This window comes from Canis lupus, chromosome 27 (genome assembly GCF_003254725.2).
Source record: "Canis lupus dingo isolate Sandy chromosome 27, ASM325472v2, whole genome shotgun sequence".
In the NCBI taxonomy this organism is placed as follows: domain Eukaryota; kingdom Metazoa; phylum Chordata; class Mammalia; order Carnivora; family Canidae; genus Canis; species Canis lupus.
Window position 1 is genome coordinate 41,934,486 of NC_064269.1, and position 26,881 is coordinate 41,961,366.

The window sequence follows — 26,881 nt, forward strand, 5'->3', positions numbered from 1 at the left end:
CCCAATGCCGCAGATGTGGTATAAGTGCTACAAAGCGCAAAGAGAGTCTGAACTCCATACCTATTGTTCTTAACAACTACATGGCATGGTTAGCTTCTAGCCTCTTTCATTTCTCATGAATCATTCAAACAAACAGGAGCTGCTTACTAGATGGCAGGCACTGCACTAGGCACAAGGAAAAAACTGTATTTTCTTTGATAACAACAACAACAAAAATGCCATCTCATCTTTGTGTTCAGGGAGACAGCTTACTTAGAGACAACAAACAAGCCCAGACAAAATTATGAGCAAAAGAATACGCTGCTTTGGGGTTCTTGTAGGATTGCTGACTAGAGACACCTTCCCTGGTGGGTAAGGAAATGATGCCTGAGGCAAATCTTCCAATAATGCTGGCCTTCCATTTATCGCCATGGTGAAGTAACAGGGACTGGCTCTACCCTCCCACTTTGAACAGAATGGAAGAACACCTTCAGATGCAGGACAACAGGCAGCACAGGACCCTAATCCTTGAGAAGAGGGAAAGGAAAGAGTGAGTCCTGTGATTGCCCAGCTGACTGCCTGGAGGCGGCCTGCACACAGCTGCACAGGAAAAGGAATCCAAATGGAGCCCAGTGGTCTCAGCAAGCTGAGGAGACAGAAGTTAGAGTTCATGGGAGCTAGAATTTAAGGTGGAACAGTAGAGAGGAGGGGCTGCACAGAGAGGGTGCTCTAGAGATATGCAGAGGAGTCCCTTTGATTCTCTGGCTAATTCCACAAGACTGGGAAGAGAATCAATGGAAAGTCATAGGCTACATGATTTGTAGAGCACACACACTCCCCCCTTTGAGAGCGGAGAGACCTCACCATTCACAGGGCACTGGGCCGAGTCTTCAGAAGGGTAGTGCCTTAACAGTGAAGCTAAATTAGCCCTAGACTAAAGGCTGCTCTGGATCCACCCTAGCAGAGCATAAAGGCAAGCCTTGAATATTAAACTGATCCCAAGCAATTTTAAATGCATGCCAGAATAAAATCCAATGCTATTTAAAGAAATATAACAAAATCCAGCAACATTAAATTCACAATGTCTGGCATCCAATTGAAAATTAGCAGGCATTCAAAGAAGCAGAAAAATATGATCCATAACCAGGAGAAAAATCAGTTAATAGACCTAAAAATGACAGAGATGACAAAACTAGTAGATGAGAACGGAAAAACAGAGACTTTAAGTGTGTTCCATCTGCTCAAGAATGTAGAGGGAAACATACACATGATGAGACGAGAAATGAATGATATAAAAACAACTCAAATCTACCTTCCAGGGTATAAGAAATTTCTGAAATGAAAAATACACTGGATAGAAACAATTAACATCAGATTGAACACATATCGTACTGTATCAGAAGACAACAGCATTGTACTTGAAGATGTAACAAAAGAAACTGTCTCAAATGAAGCACATAAAGAAAAAAGACAAAAAATTAATAGAGCATCAGCAACCTATAGAACAACATCCAAGAAGCTAACATACATGTAACTGGACTTCTAGAAAGAGAAGAGAGAGGAGGGGGGAGCAGAAAAAATCTTGAAGAAGTAATGGCTGAACAAATTTTCCAACTTGCTAAAACAATGCAGATAAGAGAAAATGCAATGCAGGATGGGAGGGGCATTTTAAGCAAGTAGACCACACCAGGGACAATGGGAAATGAGAACTTGCATAGTGGGGAGAGAGAAGAGGGACTACAGGTAATTTGGCATTACAGAAACAAAAGGTGCAAAGTGGCACCAAGTGGGAAGCAGTAAGACTGGCCAGGGGCAGGCTCTGAACCCTTGGACCTCACCTTATAGGCCAAGGGATGATCACCACGTCCCGGAGTGTCCAGGGACGCTTTAATCAAAAGTGTCCAGAGAACAGAAGAGAGGTTTGAGGCCAGCTGTGACATCTGAGCCTTCAGCCACCCCCCCCCCAACATGAGGCTGACCAGTTGTGATGCCCACTCTTGGACCCCATATGGAACAAAGAGCAGAGGCAACAAAAACATCCCGCCCATCTGAGGAAATTCTTCCTCCCTTCAACCTGTGGAATCAGATAATTCTTTTTTTTTTTTTTTTTTTGAATCAGATAATTATTAAGCCAAAAAGGACCTCAGGGATCAGAGAGTCATTTTACAGATTCAAAAGAAAAAAAAAGCCCTAAGGCCTAGAGGTGTAATAAGGATGGTCCAGGACAAGCCACGTGTCCTGCCTCTTGCTGGACTACTCTGTCCACTGCCCTATGCTGTCTATTCCAATCCCAACCACCCTTCCAGAACTATGGACTGCTCTGGATGATACTAGTGAGTATGTGAATGTCTACACACAGCCATTTCTACATGTCCATTCTAGCTCCTTCAGTTCAGGGAAAGGGCAGATTCCTGGCATCACTGCCCCCCTGAACTTCTACAGGGTAGATGCTCAGTATGTATCCCCTGTCGTACACTGAACAAATGTGACTGGGCCTAACTGTGGGGAAGGTAGGAAGAGGTAAGCCTCCCTGAAGATCTGAGGCCACACAGCTGCCCCAAGCCTGCCTAAGTCTGAGAGGCACAGGGAAACAGAAACAGGCAGGCAGAGAGATCCAGAGAGCTCAGCCCACTGACCCAGCCAATGGGAGCTCCCAGGAGACCCCCTAAGAGGCAACGATGGTCTAGTGGGAGGAGAGACATTCCTCTGACCTCTAAATCCTGCTATCAGATTGGCCCCGAGCCATGCTCTGGGCATGCCCCATCCTCCTCCCCAGGGGAGGAAGAGGAAATCACCTTAACTCTCCTTCTTTCCCCCTCCTCCCCTAGTAGCACCAACCCTCAGCCCCATCTTCACTGTGGGCTCTGGGTTGGGCGGCACCTCTTTACAGGGGTTAAGAATGAACACATTCTTGAGCTATTCTTGGAGCCTCGATTTTTATCATCCTTCCATTCTGGTCAATTCTGAGAGGCCTGTGGCTGAGAATGCCAAAGAGATCTGAGCCTGGCCCACCAAACCCAAAATAACCCCACACGTGCCTCTCCCAAGTCCCCACGGATCTGGCCATTTGGGGTGTTTTCCTACAAGGCTGCCCCCAGGCCCCACGAGGTCACTTCACACACAGAGAACTAAGAACTCTGAGGTGCCCCCTGGGTGAACTGAGGAAGATGGGAGCAGGTGTGGGTATGTGGGGGTGGAATAAAAGAGAATCCAGGGTGAAGATCTAGAAAGTCTGGCTCCAGCCTCCTCTGCTCAACTGCTTGGAGATCCTGGGAAAAGCAGCCTCAGTTTCCACAATTGTGGTATTTCTAAGCAGTGGCATCCTCTCCACCTCCCCTCAGGAAAGGCAGTGAGAGTCTCAGGCAGAGCCACAACCCCATGAGTATGGAGCTCCTGACCTAGGAGTCCTGTCTCCTCCCCAGAGACATTTCAAACCCCTGCACTTATGAAGGTGGATGGTTTTAAATCAACCAGGTGCTCTAAGTGTCTGGGGAAATGGGCTAGATTAGGGATACATTTCTTTTCATATCACAAATGCAGTATCCATTCATTCCAACAATATTTGAGTGCCTATCTGGTGCCAGACAATGAGAAAACAGGCAAAGCATCAGGGGAGAGGGAAAACAAGGGCTCTGCTCCTCAGAAGGAATGAAGATCCAGGGACTGAAGGGAGCCCTTAGCCACCCAATGGCTCAGCGGTTGAGTGTCTGCCTTTGGCTCAGGGGGTGATACCGGGGTCCTGGAAGGTTCCCCATGAGGACCTTGCTCTGCTTCTCTATGTCTCTCATGAATAAATAAATAAAATCTGAAAGGAAGGAAGGAAGGAAGGAAGGAAGGATGGAAGGAAGGAAGGAAGGAAGGAAGGAAAAGGGAAAGGGAAAGGGAAAGGGAAAGGGAAAGGGAAAGGGAAAGGGAAAGGGAAAGGGAAAGGGAAAGGGAAAGGGAAAGGGAAAGGGAAAGGGAAAGGGAAAAGAAAAGTCCCTACTTATCAGAATCCGAGAACACCGGTGGAGGCTGCAGAAGTCCTGAGTCTGTGGCAGCACGAACACTGCTTGGAAGCTGGACAGTGGGAAGGGCGGGGTGGCGGCAGGGTCTGTGGGGACCAGGCCCCTTCCCCACTGGGTCTATGAAGTGGCAGCATCTAATGCTTTATTCGTGGGCTAGAGCCAAAGGAGATAGGCCCTGTGGTCTAAAAAATCTCCTCCCCTTCTCCTTTGCCCCAGCATCAGGGTGGGGCTCCCTCACGAGCCTCTCATGCTCGGCCAGCCCAGCCCCCTAAGAGAGGGTCAAGCAAGCATTTCTGCCTGGGCTGATCAGCACTTGCACCACCAGAGCCAGTGACCAGACAGCCAGCCACCCCCAGAAGTGGGGACAATTCTGTGGCTTCTGCCCCTGGTGGCGTAAGCAGGTCCTACAATCAGCATTAGCATCCCAAAAATCAGTGCCCCAAAAGCCTTCCCAGAGAAGAAAATGTCCTTGGTTCAGGTCCTCCTGACTCTGCTTTCCCATGTGCCTCAGACTTAACTGGAATGTCAGAAGGGGAGCTGCATGAGGGAGGGGCCGCTCCGCCTGACCTTCCAGCCTGCCGTATCCAGGCCAAGAGCTGGCTTGAAGCATCCACCAGCACCCCCAGCCCTGGGCACGGTGGCACCCGCTGCTAGATTCCCCATCAGCCAGCAGAGTGTGGGCCCTCTGGGGAAGTCACTCACATGTTCCAGAGATGCAGCTGCTGCTCTTGGCTTGAAGAATGGTCCTCGGGGCCCAAGGCATCCCCAGGGGAGGGTCATCCTTCTCCTACAAGGACACCTAAACTTGTGAAACCACCCAGAGGCATCCAGATAAGCAGTGAAGAAGGTGGATGATGAAGGTGAGGGAACATAATTTTTGTTCCACACGTGAGGTGTAACTAAAGCAGTGAGACTTCAGGTGGGTCCAGGCAGGCCTCTCCTTTGAGCCCTACAGAGGGCTCTGGCTGCATCTACAGCCACCTCCCCCACTTCCTGTTCGGCCTTCAGAGACCACTCCTGGGAGCCAGGGATACTGCAGGACCAAACCCTGGGAGGAACCGGGAAAACCCACAGAACAGGAGACAGTGGGAGGCCGCCAAGAACAGAGAGGGCTGGGGACTCACCTAACCCGAGGTCTCTTTTAATAATGTATTGCACACAATTTATACCCTAGTCAAATGCTTTTTCTTTTTTTATTGAAGTATAATTGAGATACATTATAGTAGTTTCAGGTGTACAACATAATTCTACATTTGAACACATTGCAAAATGATCGTCACAGTAATTCACTTTACTGTCGCCATACGAACTTACAAAAATTACTTTTCTTGTGATAGGAACTTTTAAGCTTTATTTTCTTAGCAACTTTCAATTTTGCGGTACAATATTATTAACTACAGGTCCTCATGCTGTACATTACAGCCCCGTGACTTATTTTATAAGCAGAAGTCTGTACTTCCTGATCTCCTTCCCCTATTTCACCGAACCCACAAACCCTCTCCACTCTGGCAACCAATTATTCTCTGTATCTGTGTTGGGTTTGGTTATTTGTTTTGTTTTTCAGATTCCAGATATAAGTGAAATCATAAGGTATTTTTCTTTCTCTGTCTGCTTATTTCACTTAGCAGAATACTCTTGAGGTCCATCCATGCTATCACAAATGGCAAAATTTCTTCCTTTTATTGAGTAGTATATATTCCATTGTATGTATATACCACATCTTTATCCACTCGTCCATTGATGGATACTTAAGTTGTTTCCATATCTTAGCTATTATAAATAATGCTGCAATGAACACTGGGGAACATATAACTTTTCAAATGAGTGTCGTTTCTTTTGGAAATTGCTGGATCACATGGCAGTTTGATTTTTAATTTTTTGAGGAACCTCTACACTCTTTTCCAGAGTGGCTAGACCAAGAGTGCACAAGGATTCTCTTTTCTCCACATCCTTGCCAACGCTTGTTATTTTTTGTCTTTTTGATAATTCTAACAGGTGTGAGGGGATATCTCATTGTGATTTTGACTTGCACTTCCCCAATGATGAGAGATGAGAGAAGTTGAGCATCTTTTCAGTGTCTCTTGGCCATCTGCTGGTCTTCTTTGGAGAAATGTCTATTAGCTCCTCTACCCACTTTCTGATCAGATTGTATTTTTGCCACTGAGTTGTAGTTCTTTCTGCATTTTGGGTATTAATCCCTTTTCAAATACATGATATGCAAATATCTTCTCTCAGGTTGCCCTTTAATTTTGTTCATGGTTTTCTTCACCGTACAGAAGCTTTTTAGTTTGATATAGTCCCATTTGTTTATTTTTGCTTTTGTTGCCATTGCTTCTAGATTCAGATACAAAAAGATCTCACCAAGACCAACGTCAAGGAGCTTACTACCTAGGTTTTCTTCTGGCAGTTTTATGGTTTCTGGTCTTATATGCAAGTCCTTAATCCATTTTAAGCTGATTTCTGTGAATGGTATAAGACAGTATTCCAATTTCATTCCTTTGCATGTAATTGTCTAGTTTCCCCAACACTTACTGAAAAGACTATCCTTTCCTTATGGTATGTTCTTGTCTCCTTTGTTGTAAATTAATTGACCATATATGCAGGGTTGATTTTTGGGCTCTCTGCTCTATCCCGCTGATCTATGTATCCGTTTTATGCCAATACCATACTGTACTGATTAGCATAGCTTGGCAGTATAGTTTGAAATCAGGGTGCATGATGCTTCCAGCTTTGTTCCTCTTTCTCAGGATTGCTTTGGCTATTCAGGATCTTTTGTAGTTCCACACAAATCTTAGGATTGCTCTATTTCTGTGAAAAAAAATACCACTGGAATTTTGATAGAGATTACACTGAATCTGTAGATTGCTTTGGAAAATACAGACATTTTAACAATATGAATTCTTCCAGTCCATGAGCACAAAATATCTTTCCATTCATTCATGTTTTCAATTTCTTTCATCAATGTCATACTTTTCAGTGTATAAGTCTTTCACCTCCTTGGTTAAATTTAATTCTAGGTACTTTGTTCTTTTTGATGCAATTTGAAATTTCTCTTTCTGATAGTTCATTCTTAGTCTATAAAAAAAATCAACAGATTTTTGTATATTGGTTTTCTACCCTTCAAATTTATCAAATCCATAGAAAATTTTTTTGGTTGAGGCTCTAAGATTTTCTATATATAAATCATGTTGTCCACATGCCATGACAGTTTTACTTCTTCTTTTCTAATTTCAATGACTTTTATTACTTTTTCCTGCCTCGTTGCTCTGGCTAGACCTTCCAATACTATGTTGAATAAAAGTGGCAAAAGTAGGCATTCTTTTCTCGTTCCTGATCTTAAGGAAAAGTTTTCAGTTTTTTGTCATTGAGTATAATGTCAGCTGTGGAGTTGTCATTTATTGCCTTTATCATGTTGAGGTATATTACATCTATACCCACTTTGTTGAGAGTCCTTACCACAAATGAATGTTGAATTTCTCAAGTGCTTTTTCTGCTTCTATTGAAACAATCACACAATTTTCTTTCATTTTAATATGGTGTATCACACTAACTGATTTGAAAATGTTAAAACACTCCTGCAACCCTTGAATAAACCACATTTGATCATGGCGTATGATGCTTTTAATATACTGTTAAGTTCAGTTTGCTAATATTTTGCCAGAGTTTTTCATCTATGTTCATCAGGGATATTGGCCTATAATTTTTTTGTGGTGTCCTTGTCTGGTTTTCATATTAGTATCTTGGAAGCATTCCCTCTCTTCAACTTTGTGTAAGAAGTTGAGAAAAGGCTAGGTATTAAATCTTCTTTGAATGTTTGATAGAATTCACTAGGGAAGGCTTCTGGTTCTGGACTTTTTGTTTGTTGGAAAGTATTTGGTTACTAATTAAATCTCCTTATTAATCTATTCAAAAGTTTTACATTTTCATGATTCAGTCCTGGAAGATTTTATGTTTCTAGGAACTTACCCATTTCTTCTAGGTTGTCTAGTCATTGGACATACATGTTTGTAGTAGCCTCTCATGATCCTTTGTGCTTCTTTGGTATCAGTTGTAACTTCTTTCATTTCTGATTTTATTTATTTGAGCCCTGTCTTTCTTCTCTTAGTGATTCTAATTAAAGGTTTGTCAACTCTTCTAATCTTTCAAAGAACCAGCTCTTAGTTTTCCTGATCCTTTCTATTATCTGTTTAGTCTCTATTTCATTTGTTTCCAGTCTGATCTTTATTATTCCCTTCCTTCTATTCATTCTGGGCTTCATTTGTTCTTCTTTTTCTAGTTGCTTTAGGTATAAAGTTAGATTTTTCTTATTTCTTGAGGTAGGCAGTTATCACCATGACCATGCCTCTTAGAACTACTTTTGCTTCATGCCATAGATTCTGATATGTTATAGTTCCATTTTCATTTGTCTCAAGGTATCTTTATTTCTTGTTTTAATTGACCCATTGGTTGCTCAATAGCATGTTGTTAATCTCCATATATTTGTGATTTTTCTAACATTCTTCTTATGATTGATTCCTAGTTTTATACCATTGTGGCTGGAAAATGCTTGATATGATTTAAATCTTCTTAAATTGGGCAGCCCTGCTGGCGCAGCAGTTTAGCACCGCCTGCAGCCCAGGGCATGATCCTGGAGACCCTGGATCAAGTCCCATGTCAGGCTCTGCATGGTGCCTGCTTCTCCCTCTGCCTGTGTCTCTGCCTCTTTCTCTGTGTGTGTCTCTATGAATAAATAAATAAAATCTTTAAAAAATAAATAAATCTTCTTAAATTTATTGAGATTTGTTTTGTGGCCCAACGTGATCTATCCTGGAGAATGTTCTGTGTGCGCTTCAGAAGATTGTGTATTCTGCTTTTGGATAGAACATTCTGTACATATCTATTAAGTCCATGTGGTCTAATATCATGTAAGGCCAATGCAATGTTTCCTTGTTGATTTCTGTCTGGATGATCTATTCATTGATGTCAGTGGGGTATAAAAGTCCCCTACTATTATTGTAGTCTGTCTATTTTTCCCTTTAGGTCTGTTAATATTTGCTTTGTATATGTATATGCTGCTACACTGGGTATAAAAATATTTACAAACGTTGTATCTTCTTGCTGATTGGTCCTCTTATCATTATGTAGTGTCCATCTTTGTCTTTTACTATAGTCTTTGTTTTAAAGTCTATATGGTCTGATATCAGTATAGCTACCCCTGCTTTCTTTTGGTTTCAATTTACATGAAATATCTTTATCCATCCCTTCACTTTCAGTCTCTATGTGTCCTGAAGTGAGTCTCTTGTGGGTAGCTCATAGTATTCTTCGGGGTTTTTTAAATCCATTCAGCCACTCTATGTCTTTTGATTGGAGAATGTAATTATTTATATTCTATGGAGAATTTAAGGTACATACTTACTGACATTTTTCTTGTGGGTTGTTTTTTTTTGTTTTCTGGGGTCTTTTGTCTGTGTTGTAATTCCTCTCTGTTCCTATGTCTTCTCTTGTTTTTTTTTTTTGTTTTTTTTTTCCCTTGTGGTTTGTTGACTTTCTATAGGATTGTGCTTAGGGTCCTTTCTCATTACCCTTTGTGTATCTACTACGAGTTTTTGCTTGGTCATCACCATGTATGTATATGTATATACGTATATATATTGCTGTTACGTACTTATATATATAAGACATATAACACATATATATACATACATAAGTATATAACAGCCCATATATATAGCAATCTATTTTAAGGTGACAGCAGGATGTTTGAATGCATTCTAGAATATAGATTTTACTCCCCTCCAACACTTTATATTTTTAATATCACATTTTGTATCTTCTTTGTGTATCCTTTAACTATTGTAGTTATGGTTATTTTTAATACTTTTAACCTTCATTCTAGCTTTATAAGTAATTAGTCCACTACCTTTACAAAATACTTACATTTCCTGGTAAGACTTTTACTTTCATGTGTTTTCTTGTTACTAATTAGTCCCCCTTTTTTTCAGCTTAAAGAAGTCCCTTGAACATTTCTTGTAGGGCCAGTGTAGTGTTGATGAACTCCTTTAGCTTTCAAAAAGCTTTCTCTTTCAACTGTGAATGATTACCTTGCCAGGTAGAGTATTCTTGGTTGGAAGGGTTTTCCTTTCTGTACTTTGAATATATCATGCCATTCCCTGCTGGCCTATAATGTTTCCACTGAGAAATCTGCTGACAGTCTTGGGGGCCACCATGTATGAAACAAGTTATTTTTAAGATTCTCTCTCTGTATCCTTAAATTTTGACATTTTAATTATAGTGTATCTTGGTGTGGTCTCTTTGGGCTCATTTTGTTTGTAACTCTCTGGGATTCCTGGATCTGGAGGTGTGTTTCCTTCCCCAGGTTATGGAAGTTTTCAGCTATTATTTCTTCAGATAAGTTTTCTTCCTCTTTCTCTCTCTCTTCTCTTTTTGGGATTCCTATAATGTGAATGTTAGTCCATTTTTTTTTAAGATTTTATTTATTCATGAGAGACACAGAGAGAGGCAGAGACATAGGCAGAGGGAGAAGCAGGCTCCCTGTGGGAAGCCCAATGCAGGTCTCAATCCCAGGGCCCCAGGATCACAACTGAGCCAAAGGTAGACATTCAACCACTGAGCCACCCAGGTGTCTCAAATGTTAGTCCATTTGATGTTACCCCTAAGTCCCCTAGACTACCTTCATTTCTTTTTTTTTTTTAGTTTTTTCTTTTTGATCTTCTTTTGGATGAGTTCCACTGCCCTATCTTCCAGCTCACTGATTCTATCTTCTGCTTCATTTAATCTGCTGTTGAACCCATCCAGTGGATTCTTCAGTTCAGTTATTCTTTTCTTCAGTTCTACTATTTGTTTGGTACTTATATTTCCTGTTTCTTTGGTGAAGTTCTCACTGTGTTTATCTATTCTTCTTCAAGTCTGATGAGCATCTTTATAAGCATTACTTTATGACCAATTACTCATCTCTGTTTCGTTGAAATTTTTTTCTGGGGCTTCATCTTGTTCTTCCTTTAGAACATATGTGTTTGTCTCATTTTGCCTGAATGTCTGTGTTTGTTTCTATGCATTAGGTGAAACAGCTCTGTCTCCCAGTTTTGCAGGAGTGGCCTTATGTAGGAGATGAACTTTATTGTTCAACCATGCCCTAACTCTTGTTTGTCTCTCAAACCTTTGTGATTATCTAAGTAGCCTGATTTCTCCTTGGCAGCTCCCAGTTGTGGACGGATGCCAAGACTTGTGAGTGTTCCAGAAGGAGGGATTTCAGTCAGTACCTGGTTTCAGGTTGTTTGGAAACTAGACCCTTAAGCAGCAAGTTTTAAAGCATGCAAATATATACAGTTCTATGGGACCATAATCAGAGACCCTGCCAGCCTGCAAAACAAGCAGTCTGGAGATGTCCCTTCAGTGATAGTTGCAAAATGTGAGCCTCCTTTCTGGGAGGTACCAGCAAGCTTTCTGGGTGGGTGTAGCAAGGCTGAGGGTCAGCTCAATGATGGTAACCCCTGCTTCCTGATAGTACCTCCATAGCTCCTAGATGTGCGGCAAACCTGAAGCCTGTGCCCGAAGCTAAAGCTCTAGGACATATAAATAGGTCTTTTCCATCAGATAACTAGGGGTGTGTATCTGCTGTCTGTGCAGTGCCCTGGGGATAGCAGTCTGCCAAGAACTTTCTCTCCAATTGTTTCAGACCTGTATGACCCAGAAACACAGTCCCCAGCCACTGGAGCTGGGTGCTCGGGCATCCCCTGTGGAGGCTACATACATAGGCCAGCTTTGGCAGGGCTGCAGTCAGGCAGCAGGTGGGGGCAGGGCTTTTGTCCTACTGGCTTAGGCGGGGTCTTGGGAAGCAGCACAAGGGCTGTCCGCCGGTGCTAGCAGGGTAGAGGGAAAGTGACAAAATGGCATCCACCAATACTGGCTCTTACAGGGCAGAAGGAGAACACCGAAAATGGCACCTGCCAGCATCTCCTTCCCTGGAGAGAGTCCCAACAGGCTCTCGGCCTTCTGGAAGGCACTAAAGTACTATTCTTAAAAGAATAGCAAATGAGTCTCTTTCACTTATGGCCTAGGCGCTTTCCAAATTGCTGCTTCTGCACTATCCCAGGACGACTGCGTCTGCGCACAAGCCCTTTAAGAGTGGAGTCTAGGGATCCCTGGGTGGCGCAGCGGTTTGGCGCCTGCCTTTGGCCCAGGGCGCGATCCTGGAGACCCAGGATCGAATCCCACATCGGGCTCCCTGCATGGAGCCTGCTTCTCCCTCTGCCTATGTCTCTGCCTCTCTCTCTCTCTGTGTGACTATCATGAATAAATAAATAAAATCTTTAAAAAAAAAAAAAAAGAGTGGAGTCTAGGTTCCCTACAGCCCGATGGTATCTCAGACCTATGCCCTGTTGTTTTTCAAAACCAGATACTTTGGGGGCTCGTCTCTCTGGTGTAGGTCCCAAGGCTGGGGTATCTGAGCAGGGCACAAACTCTTCTCTATACAGTGACGAGTTCCAAATTTGTGAGATCCCTCCAGAATGTGGGTCATCATGCGAGGGGTGGAGTTTTTGGCAAGACTGTGTCTCTACCTAACTTAGGCATCTCAATGTGGTCTGTTTATCCATTGCGAAGTAGTTTTTTTTTTTTTTTTAAGATTTTATTTGTTTATTAGAGAGAGAGAGAGCAAGTATGAGAGACAAAGAACAAGCAAGGGGGAGGGGTAGAGGGAGAAGCAGACTCCCCATTGAGCAGAGAGCCCAATGTGGAGCTCAATCCCAGGACCCTGAGATCATGACCTAAGCATAAGGCAGATGCTTAACCGACTGATCCACCCAGGCACCCTACTACTATTCCAGTAGTTTTTAGGTCTTTTTCAGGGGAAATTTTTCCCTAAGTAGCTGTAAGTCTGTGTTTATGGGAGGAGGTGAGTTCAGGATCTTCCCACACTGCCATCTTGAATGGAAGCTCCTTTATCACACAGAGCACTTAGATCAAAGGATGTCTCAGACCTTTAAAGAATCAAAGTTCTCAGGGGCACCTGAGTGGCTCAGTCAGTTAAGCACTGGACTTTTGATCTCTGCTCAAATCTGACCTTGAGGTCATGAGTTGAAGCCCCACATTAGGTTCCACTAATTAAGTAATTTTTTTTTAATTTTCTAAAAATTAGGTGCCAAGGTGGTTCAGTCAGTTGAGCATCTGCCTTTGGCTCAGGTCATGATCCCAGAGTCCTGGGATCAAGTCCTGCATCAGGCTCCCTGCTCAGTGGGGAGCCTGCTTCTCCCTCTCCCTCTGCCCACCACTTGTGCTCTCTATCTCAAATAAATAATATCTTCTTGGTAAAATTTTTTAAATTAAGAAAAAGAATCAAAGTGCTCCAAACACCTGGGTGGCTCAGTGGTTGAGTATCTGCCTTTGGCTCAGGTCATGATCCCAGGGTCTGGCTCCCCACAGAGAGCCTGCTTCTCCCTCTGCCTCTCTATGTCTCTCATGAATAAATAAATAAGATTCTTTTAAAAAATCAAAGCACTCAGTAATTGCTTTATGAATTAATAGAATGACTCTTGAGCATGCTGAAGTATGAATCCACTCTCATATCTATAGAGAACCAGAAATGGGAGTAGAGGCATGGACAGAGAAGTGAGGAAATCAGAGAAAGGCTTCTTGGATCTCTGCTTGGGGAATGTATCCACTATATGCCTCAAAGTAGCAAACTCTCAGCTGAAGCAGGCTGAGGTCCTCCATCCAATTTTTCCAATTCATTGGCCAGAAGGAGTTGCTGAGGTTGCTGGTCTTGCTGTGATGCCAGATTTCTCAAGGTTTGCAGACTCAGCTTTGCACGTTTTCCTCAACCCTAAACACTGGTGCACAGTCATCTCCATGAGCTGGTCAGATATCATTAACCCCGCAACAGTAGCACAATGCTGTCACCCTAGGTCACCCAGAAGCATCAGGGTGGCTCTCAGCGTGGTGCCAGCTGCTTGCCCTTCCCCATAATCCTCAGCAAATCCTCCGGCTGAGCTGGGTCAGTGTCCCCACAGCACGGTCAAGCAGGAAGAGGGAGAAAGACCAGGAGGCTGAGCTGTGCAGTGGACTGCACTTTCACAGAGAACCTTTTGGCCACAAAACATTTCTTTTCCAAGAGATGCTGAGAGGGAGCAGGGAGACAATAAAACACTGAGGGGCTTTCAAATATGAAACCCCACTCAGCCTTTGTTCTCACTTGATGAATGCATAAACCACGAAGCAGATGACAGGCCAAAGAACGTTGTTGTGCTAAGAAACTATATTTCATCAAGTCTAGCCTAAGATCTCCAGGGAGAGGTAAGTTTGATGAATGATCAGCGCCGATGAGGACTTCACCAGCAGCCCCAGTGCAGCATCCCCTAAACTAGCACTGGGGATTCATTAATGACCCGGGGCTGCCTCTTCCCCAGTTTCCTTCTGCCTCCCTGCCACTTATGACATTTCACAGGAGAGAAGAGCTACAGAGGAGAAGAGCTACTGAGGTAGGTAATAAGAACACTTTAAAAACAAATACATTGTAGGAAGTCAAAATGTCAAGTTCATTGTGCTGCCTGAAGGCCTGGGAATGATACAGGCCCACATCTTCTTACTTCACTGCTGCAGTTATAAGACGAGAGGGAGAAAGTCTAGGGCAGGGTAGGTACAGTATTTGCTGGGTAAATGAATATATGAATTCCCAACAGAGGCTTGGATCTGGGGTGGCCAGCTGGCTTTCTTAAAGACTTGTCACTCAGGGACTCACATTCTTCAGAGATGCCATGAAAATTAGCAAGGGGGTACTAAGCAGCCAAGCTCTCGGCAGCTTCCAGAGCTTCCGGCCCTACTTCTGCAGCTCCGGTAGCCCTAGCAAAAGCTGTCTGCTCCGAAGGCCAAATTCCAGATTGCCCTCAAAGCCCAGCCAGCACAAGCGCCAGACACATGCAAACACACGGAAGCCACCTCAAACAACAGCTCTCGCCCAACAGGAAGATTAAGCGCCCTGTCCTTGCCAGTTCCCCAGTTTGACCCATATGGTAGGGAGAGGGCTGGGAAGGGAGGGGACCAATGCCATCGTCCAAAGATCAGTGGGGTCCATTCCTAAATATTCTAGTTCTCCTCCTCCTGGCCACATAAAGGAAGTGCACATCCATGTCCTCCCACCTCTGAGCACACGTGCCTTCACGAGGTGGAGTCTTTCCCCCAGCCCTATGATTCGCTTCAACCAAGCAGCTGATGGATGTGACACTGTGAGATACCAGAGCATAGATCCCAAGAGGTCCTGGTGATCCCATTTTCACTGTAGAGGCTAGCTTCCTTGAGAAGGAGAAATCACGTGGGGAAAGAGAGACCCAGGTGAGAGGCAGCGCCAATCAGCAGACAGGTGGGAGAGGCTCTCAGCCAGTCCAGGCCCTGCAGAGCCACCAGGTGGCCGCTGCTTCCGCATGAATAAGCTCAGGTAATGGGACCAGCTGAGCCTGGCCTGAATGGCCCACAGAATCGTGAGCAAACAAAATGCTTTTTGTGTTCATCTACTACATTTTGGGGTGGTTTGTTATGCAGCGATAAACAATCAATATGACACTCATCCAGCAAGTCTGTGCAGCTATTCCCAAGAATGAGGTCATTCTCTATGCACTGGTGTGGAAACATGGCAAAAGAAGTTGCCAGTCAGAATACAATTCTATTTATGGAAATTGTTAAGTTAATAGGTGAACAGCTGGATGCCAATCTCTCATAAAATACCTGGAAAGAATAAAAACCGAAGTATTAACAGTGACCATCTCTGAAGGGCAGGATTATAGGAGATTTTCCTTTTATACAATTAATGTCAAGTTCGAATACTATAATGAATTGGTGTTATTTTTGCAACAAAAGCAAAGAAAGGTACGTTTAAAAAATTAACTCACCCTGAATTCTGCTACAAGCTGATTTTTCCTAAAACATCCCTTTCGCCTGTCATTCCCCTGCTCAGGGACGAACACTGCTCACACCCACCCCTGCCCCCCCAGGGCTCCTAGAATCTGACCCTCCTCTGGGTAGCATCCAAGATCCAAGGAAGCCCCAGTTCGAAGCCTCCCTCTCTAGCCAGTGAATGCTCCTCCCCCTTCCCTGTATCTCCAGGTCACACCCACCTTGCCCCCCTCCCCACTTCCACCAGTGCAAACACACAAAGAACCCCTTCCTTTGCCTCTCAAAACCCCACCTCTCCCTCCCCCTTCGCCAGCCCTATCTCTTCTGGGTTCCTCTACAGATCCTCAGAGAAAGTTCCTGCCAGCTTTGCCCTGGATTGGATGGCTTACTATGTTATTCTCCCTGCACTCCAGGCACTGACAGTGCCTCAAGGGGAACCTCACAGACACCGGCGGGCTGCCTGGCCGCCACCATCTCCAGATTCTCCGACTAACAGCAAGACAGAAGAGGCCAGACAGGCAGTTCTAACCCACTTCCCTCTCTGTGCCCACAGCCTGGGTGGTGTGAGATGCCCCTGGACTACAGCTTCCTCCCCACGCACCCACCTCCAGCAGCAAGCAAGTGGGAGCCAATTTGCAATGGCCACTAATTCAGAGTGACTCATGCCTTCAGGGCTGCTCTAGGGCCTCTCCCTCCCCACCCTCCAGGTCCCACAAGCTGCATTCAGATCCAAGCTCTGACTTCAAACTTAATTGCCTTCCTGGGGGGCCCAATGGCACTTCCTCCCTCAGGGGTCTGCAATCTGCACGTCCAGTTTTTAAACAAAGCTGTTTAGAACCTCTCAGGATTAAGACAAGTGGAAAATTACAAGCCCAGACCTCTACCTCACTTTCTCTAAAACACAACATGCCATGCTACGTGTTCACACACCCCCATTCAAACCCAGTCAGTCACCCTGCCCCTCTGAGCCCTTCTAGAGGGCTTGGCCCAAGTGGGGGCTGGGGACTTGCTCAGGCAGAATCTGCTCCCTCTGTCCCTGGCACCTCCCCGACTCAGGGCTTGTGGGAGAGCAGCAGGCCCCTAAGCCTCAGTTTGCACACAGTGGCAGGTGGCCAGGTGACAGGGCTCAAGCAGGGCTCTCAAGTATGGTGTTAAGTCTTATACTGCCCTCTAAGGAGGAGGCATTCACTTCCCAGGTATATAGTGACATACTGAAAGGGCTCAGGTGGGGTTCTCACCTCAACTCCAGAGCAACACAAGAAAACTTATTTCCATACAAACCCATGCAGGCACAGCCAGCCACACACGCTACAGCACACATACGCATACTAAACTTCCCACATACACAGACACACGTGCATGGCCACACCTTGTTCCAGCCTCGCTCTGAGTATCCCCCTGAGATCACTTCCTTCCCCTTCACCACTGTTCTCAGAGGCCTGTCCCCAACTGCAGCCCCTCTCCTGGGCTCAGAGCCTGAAACACTATCCTCCCTGGGAGCAGAAGGAGCACAGTATGCATGTGCCACCAGCAACATGTTGCCCCCCCGCCCCGGCTCCCGTGATGGTGGGAGGTTGTGGCCACAGGTATACATGCAGCCAGGGTGACTGCCCACCAGGGCTCCAGGAGACTTCCCAGGCAAAGCTAGGCATTGTTCAGGTTGTACAATAATTCACTTGCTTTAATTTTTCCTTTTAACCTAAGAAAGGGCAGTTTTTCAAATTTACACAAAGGTGCTGTAAGGGTTGGCAGTGGCCTATGCTGCTAAGGCCAAAAGCCAAGAACTCATCAAGATCCTGTGCCAGGGTTGCAAGACCCTCAGCCTTCCTGCAGGGACAGCAGGCGTCCCCAATAAGCAGAGAGGCTCCAGGAGGTCTGCTGAGCTCTCTGACTCTTCAGACCCCCTAGACAGTTGTCCATCCACACCGTTTCCTATCCCCATCACAAAGTCAGATATTTGAGCAAACACTGACCACTGAACATAAAAATGGTCACAAGGCTCTCAAGAAGTACATGAGTATTCACAGTACAATTAATTTCCAGCCACGTATAAGGAGTGGGAAGGGGGACAGAGGGGAGGAGGGATGTGGTAAACTCAAAAGCACACAGTATTAAACAAGGGACAGTCAAAAAATAATCCACGTTTCACTCCTGAGTATGAACTAAAGCACACATGCCGTGATATTCCAAACCAGTAGAGGTGTTCCTTCTGGTTCTGTCCTGTTCACAAGTGCCTCAACCCAGCTCAGGCTGAGTTTGTGGTTCAAGAGGAGGGAAAGGGTTTGGACGTTGGACTACACCTAGGGAGATATTCTCATTTCATTATGCTGTGGCTATACTTGAAAGTTGAAATTATTAACTCATTAGGCTGGAGCGCAGCAATGGAACTTTCTAACTCCTAAATGCATCAGGCAGGGGCAGGAGGCAGTTAAAATGGAAGTGGCAGCAGAGCCCTCAGTACAGGATGGAAGTCAGGCAGCAAGACCCTGCCACCAACTGGACAGGTGACCATCTCTGTAAACAACCTCCGCCCTCCCTTCGACTTCCATCAGAAATCAGAGCCTCTGGTTTAATCATTAACTTCACTCTTTCCTCTTCCATTCACCTCTAGGCCAGAGACAGAGAGGGCACTTGTAAGAGGAGGAGATATTTGGGAAGCCCCAGGACTGGAAGCCAAAGCCTCCTCGTCCCACTCAGAAACCACTTTCATCAGAGCTAATGGCCATCTTGCAGGTGAGGAAACCAGCCTGAAGAAAGCAAGCCATTTGCAAAAGGTCACAAAGCCCATTAGAAGCAGAGGCAGGAGCCAGATGAGAGCCCCCCATCCCAGGAACTGGCCATCATTCCAGAGGCTCAACAGCATGACAAGAAATGGCAAAACCAAAGCCCTGTGAGGCCAAAACCACAGTAGAGGACAAGCTCCCTGTCCCAAGGGTCCCTCCCTCAGGTCTCCCTCCCAGGTGTACAGAAGGACAACAGCCTTCTGGCTAGAAATGACTGGTGATGTCAGGGCCTGCCTGTCTCCTCAGGGCTGCACGGGCCTCCTGGGAAGCTCACCACCACATTCTGCCCTGCAGGACCCACCAGGAGCAGGCCCCATAGAGTCTCCACAAGGCAGGCTATACTGGGTAGAGGCAGGAGGTGCTGAGCAGCAAAGAATGACACTAGTCCTCAAGTCTATCCCTGCCTGCTGCCTGTTCTCCACCAGGCTGGTTTCCTTCAGCTCAGTCGGCTGCGCCTGGCTGCACTGCATCGTCCATCCACAGGCAGTGCTCCAAATCCCAGAGCGGTGACAATGAAAGCAGACACCCCACCCGGGCCCCAGGGAGGAGGGGGGAAAGACTTAAAATGGGAGCTCCCACATTCCTGCTGTAGCAGGCCAAAGGACAGACCTGGAGGCGATTCTCAGGAGCCGCAAGAAGGGGGTACGGATGGAATTTCTGCCCTACCTCCCACTAAAGATAGGGTCTCTGGCAAGTCTGACCTGCTCTCAGCCTCAGCTGCAGCCCCTGTAACAGGGGGAGCACATGAGGGCTACCTCACAGGACTCTTGGGAAAATTCAACGAGATTTAAATTAAGATTTGATAGGACACCCATTAAACTGTTGTGGACAGAAAGAGTCTGAAACTGTGGGTCCTGGGAATGATGACAAATGTGAGCACTGGCATCCTAAGTATGACATGCAAAGTATGGCAGGACAAGAAGAGGTCCATGGCCACTCCTGGGGCATCATATAATCTCTGCGGGAACTCAGGGAGAAAGGAATCTATTGGCAAGGTAAGCCATCAGCCAGCACCATCTTCCAACCACCACTCCCCTCCTCCCCCCACACCGCTGAATTCTTGAAGGTGAGAGATTTACAAATCACCCCAGCAGAAGGAAGCCATAGGATAAAACACACATAAATTAAAACATAAAAAGGCCCAGGCCTGTAAGCAGCAAGCCCCAGAGAACCTGAATCCACACCATCCACAAGGGCTGCCTACCTACCTAAGTAGCTCCTGCCTAGCTCCAGCTCGGTGGGTGCCTTGATGCCCAAGTGCTGGGCACAGAAGAGGCTATCAGCAAGACTCCAGGAGCCTGCAGGAGCAGAGATTAAGATTCGGGTGGAGATACTGGCAGAGGGGGCCCACCCAGAGGGCCAGGGGCATTGCTGCAGCGGCAGCCAGCAGAGAGGAACAGAGACAGGTAGGATTGGCCAGATTCCCCCAGATTCTTTTCTGGCCAGCTAGTGGGAGGTCCTCCACTCTGGCTCCCAAACCTGATGGGAGGAGACAGGAAGTAGGAAGTTACAGGCCTCTCCTGCTTCCCTAGGTCTCCTCCCTGCAATCAGGGAGGCCAAGGAAGAAATTGAGAGTACTACCCCAAGTGTCAGTCAGAAATAGCAGGGAGGAAATAGCTGTCTCCTTAACTCCTAAAGCCCAATTTAAGGAACTTATCAATTCAAAGTCAAGAGCTAACACAGAGAGACATCCAGAAAATACCAGCATCCCGTTCTATCCTCCCTCCCTGATCCACAGTTAAAGGACAAGAGAGACTTTAGACAGTTTATAACACACACACTCTCAGAGACCCCATGACATGATGGACCCCGACTGACCTATTTCCTTTAATTTTCTGCAAACACCTTGGCTGCTGACAGATAAGAGAAGATCCTAGGATATTCCTGCAGGAAAATAAAAAATTAAGTAATCACTCTGCTGGGAAGCCAGTCCAGGGTAAATTTTGTCCAGCAATGGCTACTCTTTGGGGAGGCAGCCTCCCATTAGAACCTATTCAATCAACAGAAGGAGAAGGCCAAAAATAGCAAATTGGTTTCAGCTGCTGTGACAATTCCACTTGGCTAATAGTGGGTACCTAAGCATCATAAGCAGAACTCAAGCCCTAGCTCAGTGGTTAAGAGAGCTGTGATTGATTAGTGATGTCTGTTATGGGGAGTTGTAACAGTAACCTGTTAAATCAATTTGCCATCCCTGGGTAGACCCTTGGCATCAAGGATTTAACATCTGCAATTCTGACCACTGACAAGTGATCTGAAGTTTCAAGATCTGTAAAACTATATTACTTTACTGAGACCTGACTTTGACTCATATACTCTAGGTGAGGGGCTTATGTAAAGGAACAGGCCACGTTGTTCTTTCCACCTCTACCACATCCCAAGTTATCTTGTGGAGCAATAAAAACATGGCGGGAAATGACCATCAAGTGACAGAAAACTAGAGCAGAAGTTGGAAGGGTCACTCAGGCTATGAAGGTATATACAGGAGACATTTGGCTATGGTAACATGACTCTGGAGAAAGCCAGGCCCAAGCGCAAATAAATGTTGCATGTGGATGCAAATCTAGCTTTGTAGAAGGTGCAAGATTCATTTCTTGAGGATGTCAGAGGTCCACACTGTGCCCACTCTGTGCCACTCAGCAGTGAATCTCGGGCCAGGAATAACACAGAGGGAGTTGGAATCCACATCCTGAAGGAGCTTCCATCTACTTGGAGAAAGCATGGTGAGCACTGGGAACAGTAAACAGCACTGCCTATTGACAGTCACCCAGCTCAGAAGTGGCTTCAATCCCTCTTTCTCCTTTCCTCACCACTCCCATCTGACCAATTCACAAAAGCCCTCAACTCTGCTTCCAAAATGTCCCTGGTTCAGCTCCTCCTCACCATTCCTCACAGCTGCCCAGTGCTCCCCCGACCATGATTTTCCCCCTTCCCAGACCCCACACTCGCCCCCCCCTTAGCCCCAGCCCCACTTCCGCAGCCCCTATGCAAAACCCTACAAAGGTTCCGGGCCTTCCCAATATTGATTGCTGTCTCCCCAGCAGCAGCTCAGTGCCTGCACATGGTGGGCACTCAGCTTCTCATGGATGGATGGAAGGAAGGAATACATTCAATCCTTGGCTGCGTATTTGTAGTGACCACAATAGGCCCACTGTCTACCTGTCCTACCTGTCCAACCTTTTCTTCCTCTGCTTCCCTTCACACAACCTACTCATCAGCCCACACTCTCAAGTGCCTCTCTGCAGGCTGATCCTTCCTCCCTTCTGCTGAACTGCAAGCCACTCTTCCAAGTTCACCTTGGTGCATGAGGTGCTTGTCCAGAATTGGGGTGATGAGTCCCCCATATGAACCCACAGAACACTGTAGGCCACTCACCTTATACCCTTAATTGCCACTTTTTGAACCCCTTTCTTAACCCTTTACTGCATTCTACACCCCATGAAGACAAGGACGTTTGTGCTTTTTATTTTTGCTTCATCAGAACTTAGCACAGACTCTTGTACTATAACACACACTCCAAGTGTTTGTAGAATTCACTAAAGAATCACCCCAGGCAGTGTATAAAAGCCAGGAGAGATGAAGACAGAAAATGCCAGGGAAGTTCCAAGGGAAAAGAGGTGCTGTGGGGATGAGTGGCCAGAGAAGGCTCCAAGAAGGAACTCAAACATGAGTATAGTCTTGAAAGGGGGAGGAGGCGGGGGCGGGGAGCACTCCAGGAAAGTGGAACAGTGTGAACTCAGGGACGAAGAAGGATTAAGCAAAGCATGCTTAGATGAGTTTGGCTGGAACTGAGGGTCCCAGGCAGGGGCCGGGGAGTGGGGGAGACGGCCAGGTGATAAGGCTAGATAGGAAGGCTGGAGACAGATAGGAAGGATGCTGAGTGCCAGGCTAAGGTACCTAGATTTGATTCATCCACTCTTAGTGAGGATGACAATCATGCCAGGCCTGGGCTTTAATGATAGAAGAAAAGAAGTCTTGTCCTCTTTTGCTCTGAGCATATTAGTCTAGTCTCCTCAGCTAGGTTATAAATAACAACCACTATTTACTGCACACCTGCTGTGTGTGAGGCCCGAAGCTCCAAGCTTCACATACATTATGAGCTTCACATACATTATCTCATCACTCCCTCTAATAGCCCTGAGAGCTTGGTATTGTTATCTTCATTTTGCAAGCAGGAAGCTAAAGCTACAAGAGGTGAAGGCACTTGCCCAAGGCCTCACCCACTCACTCAACAATGCAGCAGGGACTGGAGTTAGACACTCCAGGGATAAAGGCCAGCACTCTAGCCAGTTACCGCAGACCCAGAGACTTCCCATTTAAGCTGGACTGCTTCTCCACAACCCTCCTTAGTAATTCATCAAGGCCAACATTTATTAAGCACACAGTAGGAGCATAATTAAGCACACTAAGAAATGGAGCATTAATTGTTTAATGGGTGTATGGCTTCAGTCTTGCAGGATGAAAAAGTTCTAAAGATCTGGTGCACAATAATGTGAGTATACTTAACACAACTGAACTCTGCATTTAAAAATGGCTAAGATGATAAAATCTGTGAGGTTTTATACCACAATTAAAAACATTTTTTTAAATAGAACGCACTTATTATTCGACTAATGGTCTACCACCAGCATCTTCTATTGTTAATTATCTAATGCAGGAAGACACCCTAGAAACATTTTAATCCAGTAACTCTCCAAAACACAGAGCTGAAAAGGGGAGGTAACATGCCCAGGGCTGCACGAACAGATGGCATTAGAGCTAAGATCAGAGCCCAGCTCTCCATAGACTCAATGGGGAAGAATGGCAGAGACAGCACAGCGTAATACAAAACACATGGCTGGGGCGGGGGGGTAATGTCAGAAGCCTCAGGTTCAAGTTTTGCTTCTTCTACCTAATGAGTTCTGCAACCACAGAGAAGTCATGGACTCTCTCTGAGCCTCATTTTCCCAATCTATAAGAAGGCAATTAAAAAGAACGTGTATGCGGGCAGCCATGGTGGCGCAGCGGTTTGGTGCGGCCTGCAGCCCAGGGCGTGGTCCTGGAGACCGGGGATCGAGTCCCACGTTCGGCTCCTGCATGGAGCCTGCTTCTCTCTCTGCCTGTGTCTCTGCCCCCTCTCTCTCTCTCTCTCTGTTGCTCATAAATAAATAAATAAAATCTTCAAAAAAAAAAAGCATCATTATAAAAAAAAAAAGAATGTATGTTACAAGATTATGTGTGAATCAAATAAAATTACATACAGCCAATGTGCAGGGAAAGCACCTGGCCACCTACAAATTACTTTATAAACACTGGTTATTGGGACGCCAGCTTGGCTCAGCAGTTGAGCATCTGCCTTGGGCACAGGGTGTGATCCCAGGGTCCTGGGATGGAGTTCCCCAACCAGCTCCCCGTAGGGAGCCTGCTTCTCCCTCTGCCTGTGTCTCTGCCTCTCTGTGTATCTCATGAATGAATAAATAAAATCTTTTTAAAAACACTGGTTATTGTTATTAATACTAGATATTTGTTCATAGATTTAAAGATGTAAATCTGATTTAGTCAGACCAACATAAATAAATAAATAAATCCCATTCCATTCTGGTCTGCTCTCAGCTGTTCCAGGCCTTGCACACAGCAGGTCTTCAATGAGTGAGTGCAGAGCTGATTTACCCTTCAAGTTCCATCAACCCCAATCTTGTTTCCCCTCACCCCCAACCCACAGCCCAGCTGCATCAACCATGCTGGGACCAGGTGGAAGATAGGAAGCCCCTGTGAATGTCTGCCTCCCTGGCTGCATTCCTTAGCTAAATATAAATGATTCGTCCAGCCCGTTGTTTGAAATTATCCATAAGGCCTCGCCTCGCCTCGCCTCCCCATTACTTACGATGACAAGCTGACTGCACATCTTTACAGCAGAACATACATACAAAACATTCTCTGTGGCTATTTTTAGTAGCGAAAGGGAAGCTGGCGGGTATACAGGGATCAGAGCATGAGTCCTCTGTTTTCTCCACTAGTCCAGGAAAGCTTCCTGGAGGAGGAAACCTCAAAGTCACCTAAAAGGGGACAGCTGCAGGTCAGAAGTCACCCTCACATAATGAGTTTGCTTCTCTGAACCAAAGGGAAGTGAGTTGCTGCCCTCTTACACACATTTTTGGGATGGGGAGGAAAGATCGACACATCCCAGGGGATCCCGTATCATTCCAATGCTGCAGGTTGGGCCAGACAGTACAGGCATTTGGGGAGGAGTCAGGGAAGAGGTCAACATCCTTTTCAAAAAAGAGGACATCAGAGACTCCAATTCCGAGACACCTAAGTGCAAACTCTGCTCACATATCAAGCCAGTTTCTTGTTTGGCCTTTTTTGTTTGTTTGTTTCCAACCACAAGAAAGTTTTTTTCAAGTCCCAAACTTGGATGCACAGATGGACTACATCTTGGAGCTCGGGATGTGCCAGAGCCCTGTCCCTGTGAAGGCCGATCGGCCAGCGGCGGCCCCAGGAGCGGTCCGGGGCGTCTGGGGGGCCGCAGGCAGTACCCCAGCCCGGCTCGAGCCCCGGCCGCCCGGGGCGCCCCACCGGGCCGCAAGGCAGGGAGCCTGGACAGCTCCGGCGCTCTCGCCTTCTGCTGCAACCTCAGCCCTGCCATCCCGTCACTGGGGGCTCGGCGGGCCGCCGTCCCGCAGCCCGGCTCCCAGGGGGTCCCCCTCCGAGCCTCGCCCCTGCACACCCCTCTCGGCTCCGGGACGCGGCCGCGCGCACACCCCCGCCCCGGCCCCTCCCGCGTCCTCACAGCGCGCCTACCCCATCCCTCCCTCAGCTCGCCCGCCGCCGCCCTCAGTCCCCCCTGCCCGGGGCGCCCCCAGCCCCTCCCCACGATGGGGGGACGCGGGCTGGCCCGGCCCGCCCTCAGCCGGCGCGAGTCCCGCGGGGTCGCGGGCTCCCGGGGCCCCCGCCGCCCGCTCGCCCCGGGCCGCACTCACCGCGGTCGGGGAACGTGGGGTCCCGGCTCGCGCCCGCTCCCGCACCGCCGCCGCCGCCGCCAGCGGAAACGGGGGGCGGGCCCGGGGGCTCGCGGCGGGGGCCGGGGCCTGCCCGGGAGTGGCGAGGCCGCGGGGCGGGGCCGGCAGGGGGCGGGGCGGAGGCGGGGCCGCCGAGGGGCCGAGGGGCGGGGCCGGCAGGAGGCGGGGGCGGGGCCGGCGAGGGGCCGAGGGGCGGGGCCGGCAGGGGGCGGGGCGGAGGCGGGGCCGGCGAGGGGCCGAGGGGCGGGGCCGGCAGGGGGCGGGGCGGAGGCGGGGCCGCCGAGGGGCCGAGGGGCGGGGCCGGCAGGAGGCGGGGGCGGGGCCGGCGAGGGGCCGAGGGGCGGGGCCGGCAGGGGGCGGGGCGGAGGCGGGGCCGGCGAGGGGCCGAGGGGCGGGGCCGGCAGGGGGCGGGGCGGGGGCGGGGCCGCCGAGGGGCCGAGGGGCGGGGCCGGCAGGGCGGGACCGGCAGGGGGCGGGGCGGGGGCGGGGCCGCCGAGGGGCCGAGGGGCGGGGCCGGCAGGGGGCGGGGCGGGAGCGGGGCCGCCGAGGGGCCGAGGGGGCGGGGGCGGGGCCGGGTGTTCTGGGCAGGAGGGGGGGGGGGTCCGCGCGCAGCGGGGAGTCGGAGCGGGCTCGCGTGGCCTGGGCTGCCCGCGGCCAGGGCCGCTCGCCCTCAGCGTGCTGGGGAGGGAGCCGGCAGGGGCGCACGGCCGCCCTGGGCAGCGGCGTCCCGGGCCAGGCGTGGCCGCCGTCTGCGCTTCCTTCCGGGAGCCTCCCTCCCTCCCGCCGCCGGGTCCCCGACCGCCCGCTGCCCCCGCCGGCAGCAGTGGGGAGGCGCCGAGCGGCCTGGGTCGGTCGCCGCTGCCCCCCACCCCCCGCGGGCCGCCCCCCGCGCCCCAGAAGTCCGTCCGGGCTGTGCGGAGCGGACCGGTCGCGATGTGCCGCCGGGGCGTGCGGTGACCTGCCCGCAGATACCCTGGAGGAGGAGCCGCCCTCCGTCTCCCCGGGAGCGTCGGCCTCCAAGCGCGGATAAAGGGCACGCTGCGGCGGAGGAGCTGGCCTGAAGCTGGAAAAACTCAAGTGAGGCATCTCCGGGCCCAGCGCTTCCCGGAGGCCTTCCCGGGCCTGATTCTGGAAGCTGGAAGGCCTCGACCCTCCCTGAGTTCCTGGAGTGAGGCTGAGCAGCCACCGGACCTCCTCAGCACACGTGTCCTCGAGCGGATTCCGTGCTCCCCAC

General features: G+C 48.2%; 1 protein-coding gene across 10 annotated transcripts in view; it reads right to left on the bottom strand.

The window, feature by feature from the left end:
- The window catches only part of TSPAN9 (tetraspanin 9), a 199,806-nt gene extending 174,062 nt beyond the window's left edge, over positions 1-25,744 (bottom strand). For 3 of the 10 annotated variants that reach the window (XM_049102328.1, XM_049102327.1, XM_049102318.1), the window contains exons 1-2: positions 25,609-25,695; positions 20,471-20,536 (exon numbers count right to left, since the gene is read on the bottom strand). The gene's annotated coding sequence lies outside the window, so the exon portion shown is untranslated. Of the gene's footprint in view, positions 1-20,470; positions 20,537-25,608 lie in introns of all 10 variants that reach the window. The other 7 variants (XM_025461847.3, XM_049102326.1, XM_049102325.1 and 4 more) reach the window with 5 other exon arrangements.
- Positions 25,745-26,881: the final 1,137 nt, after the last annotated feature.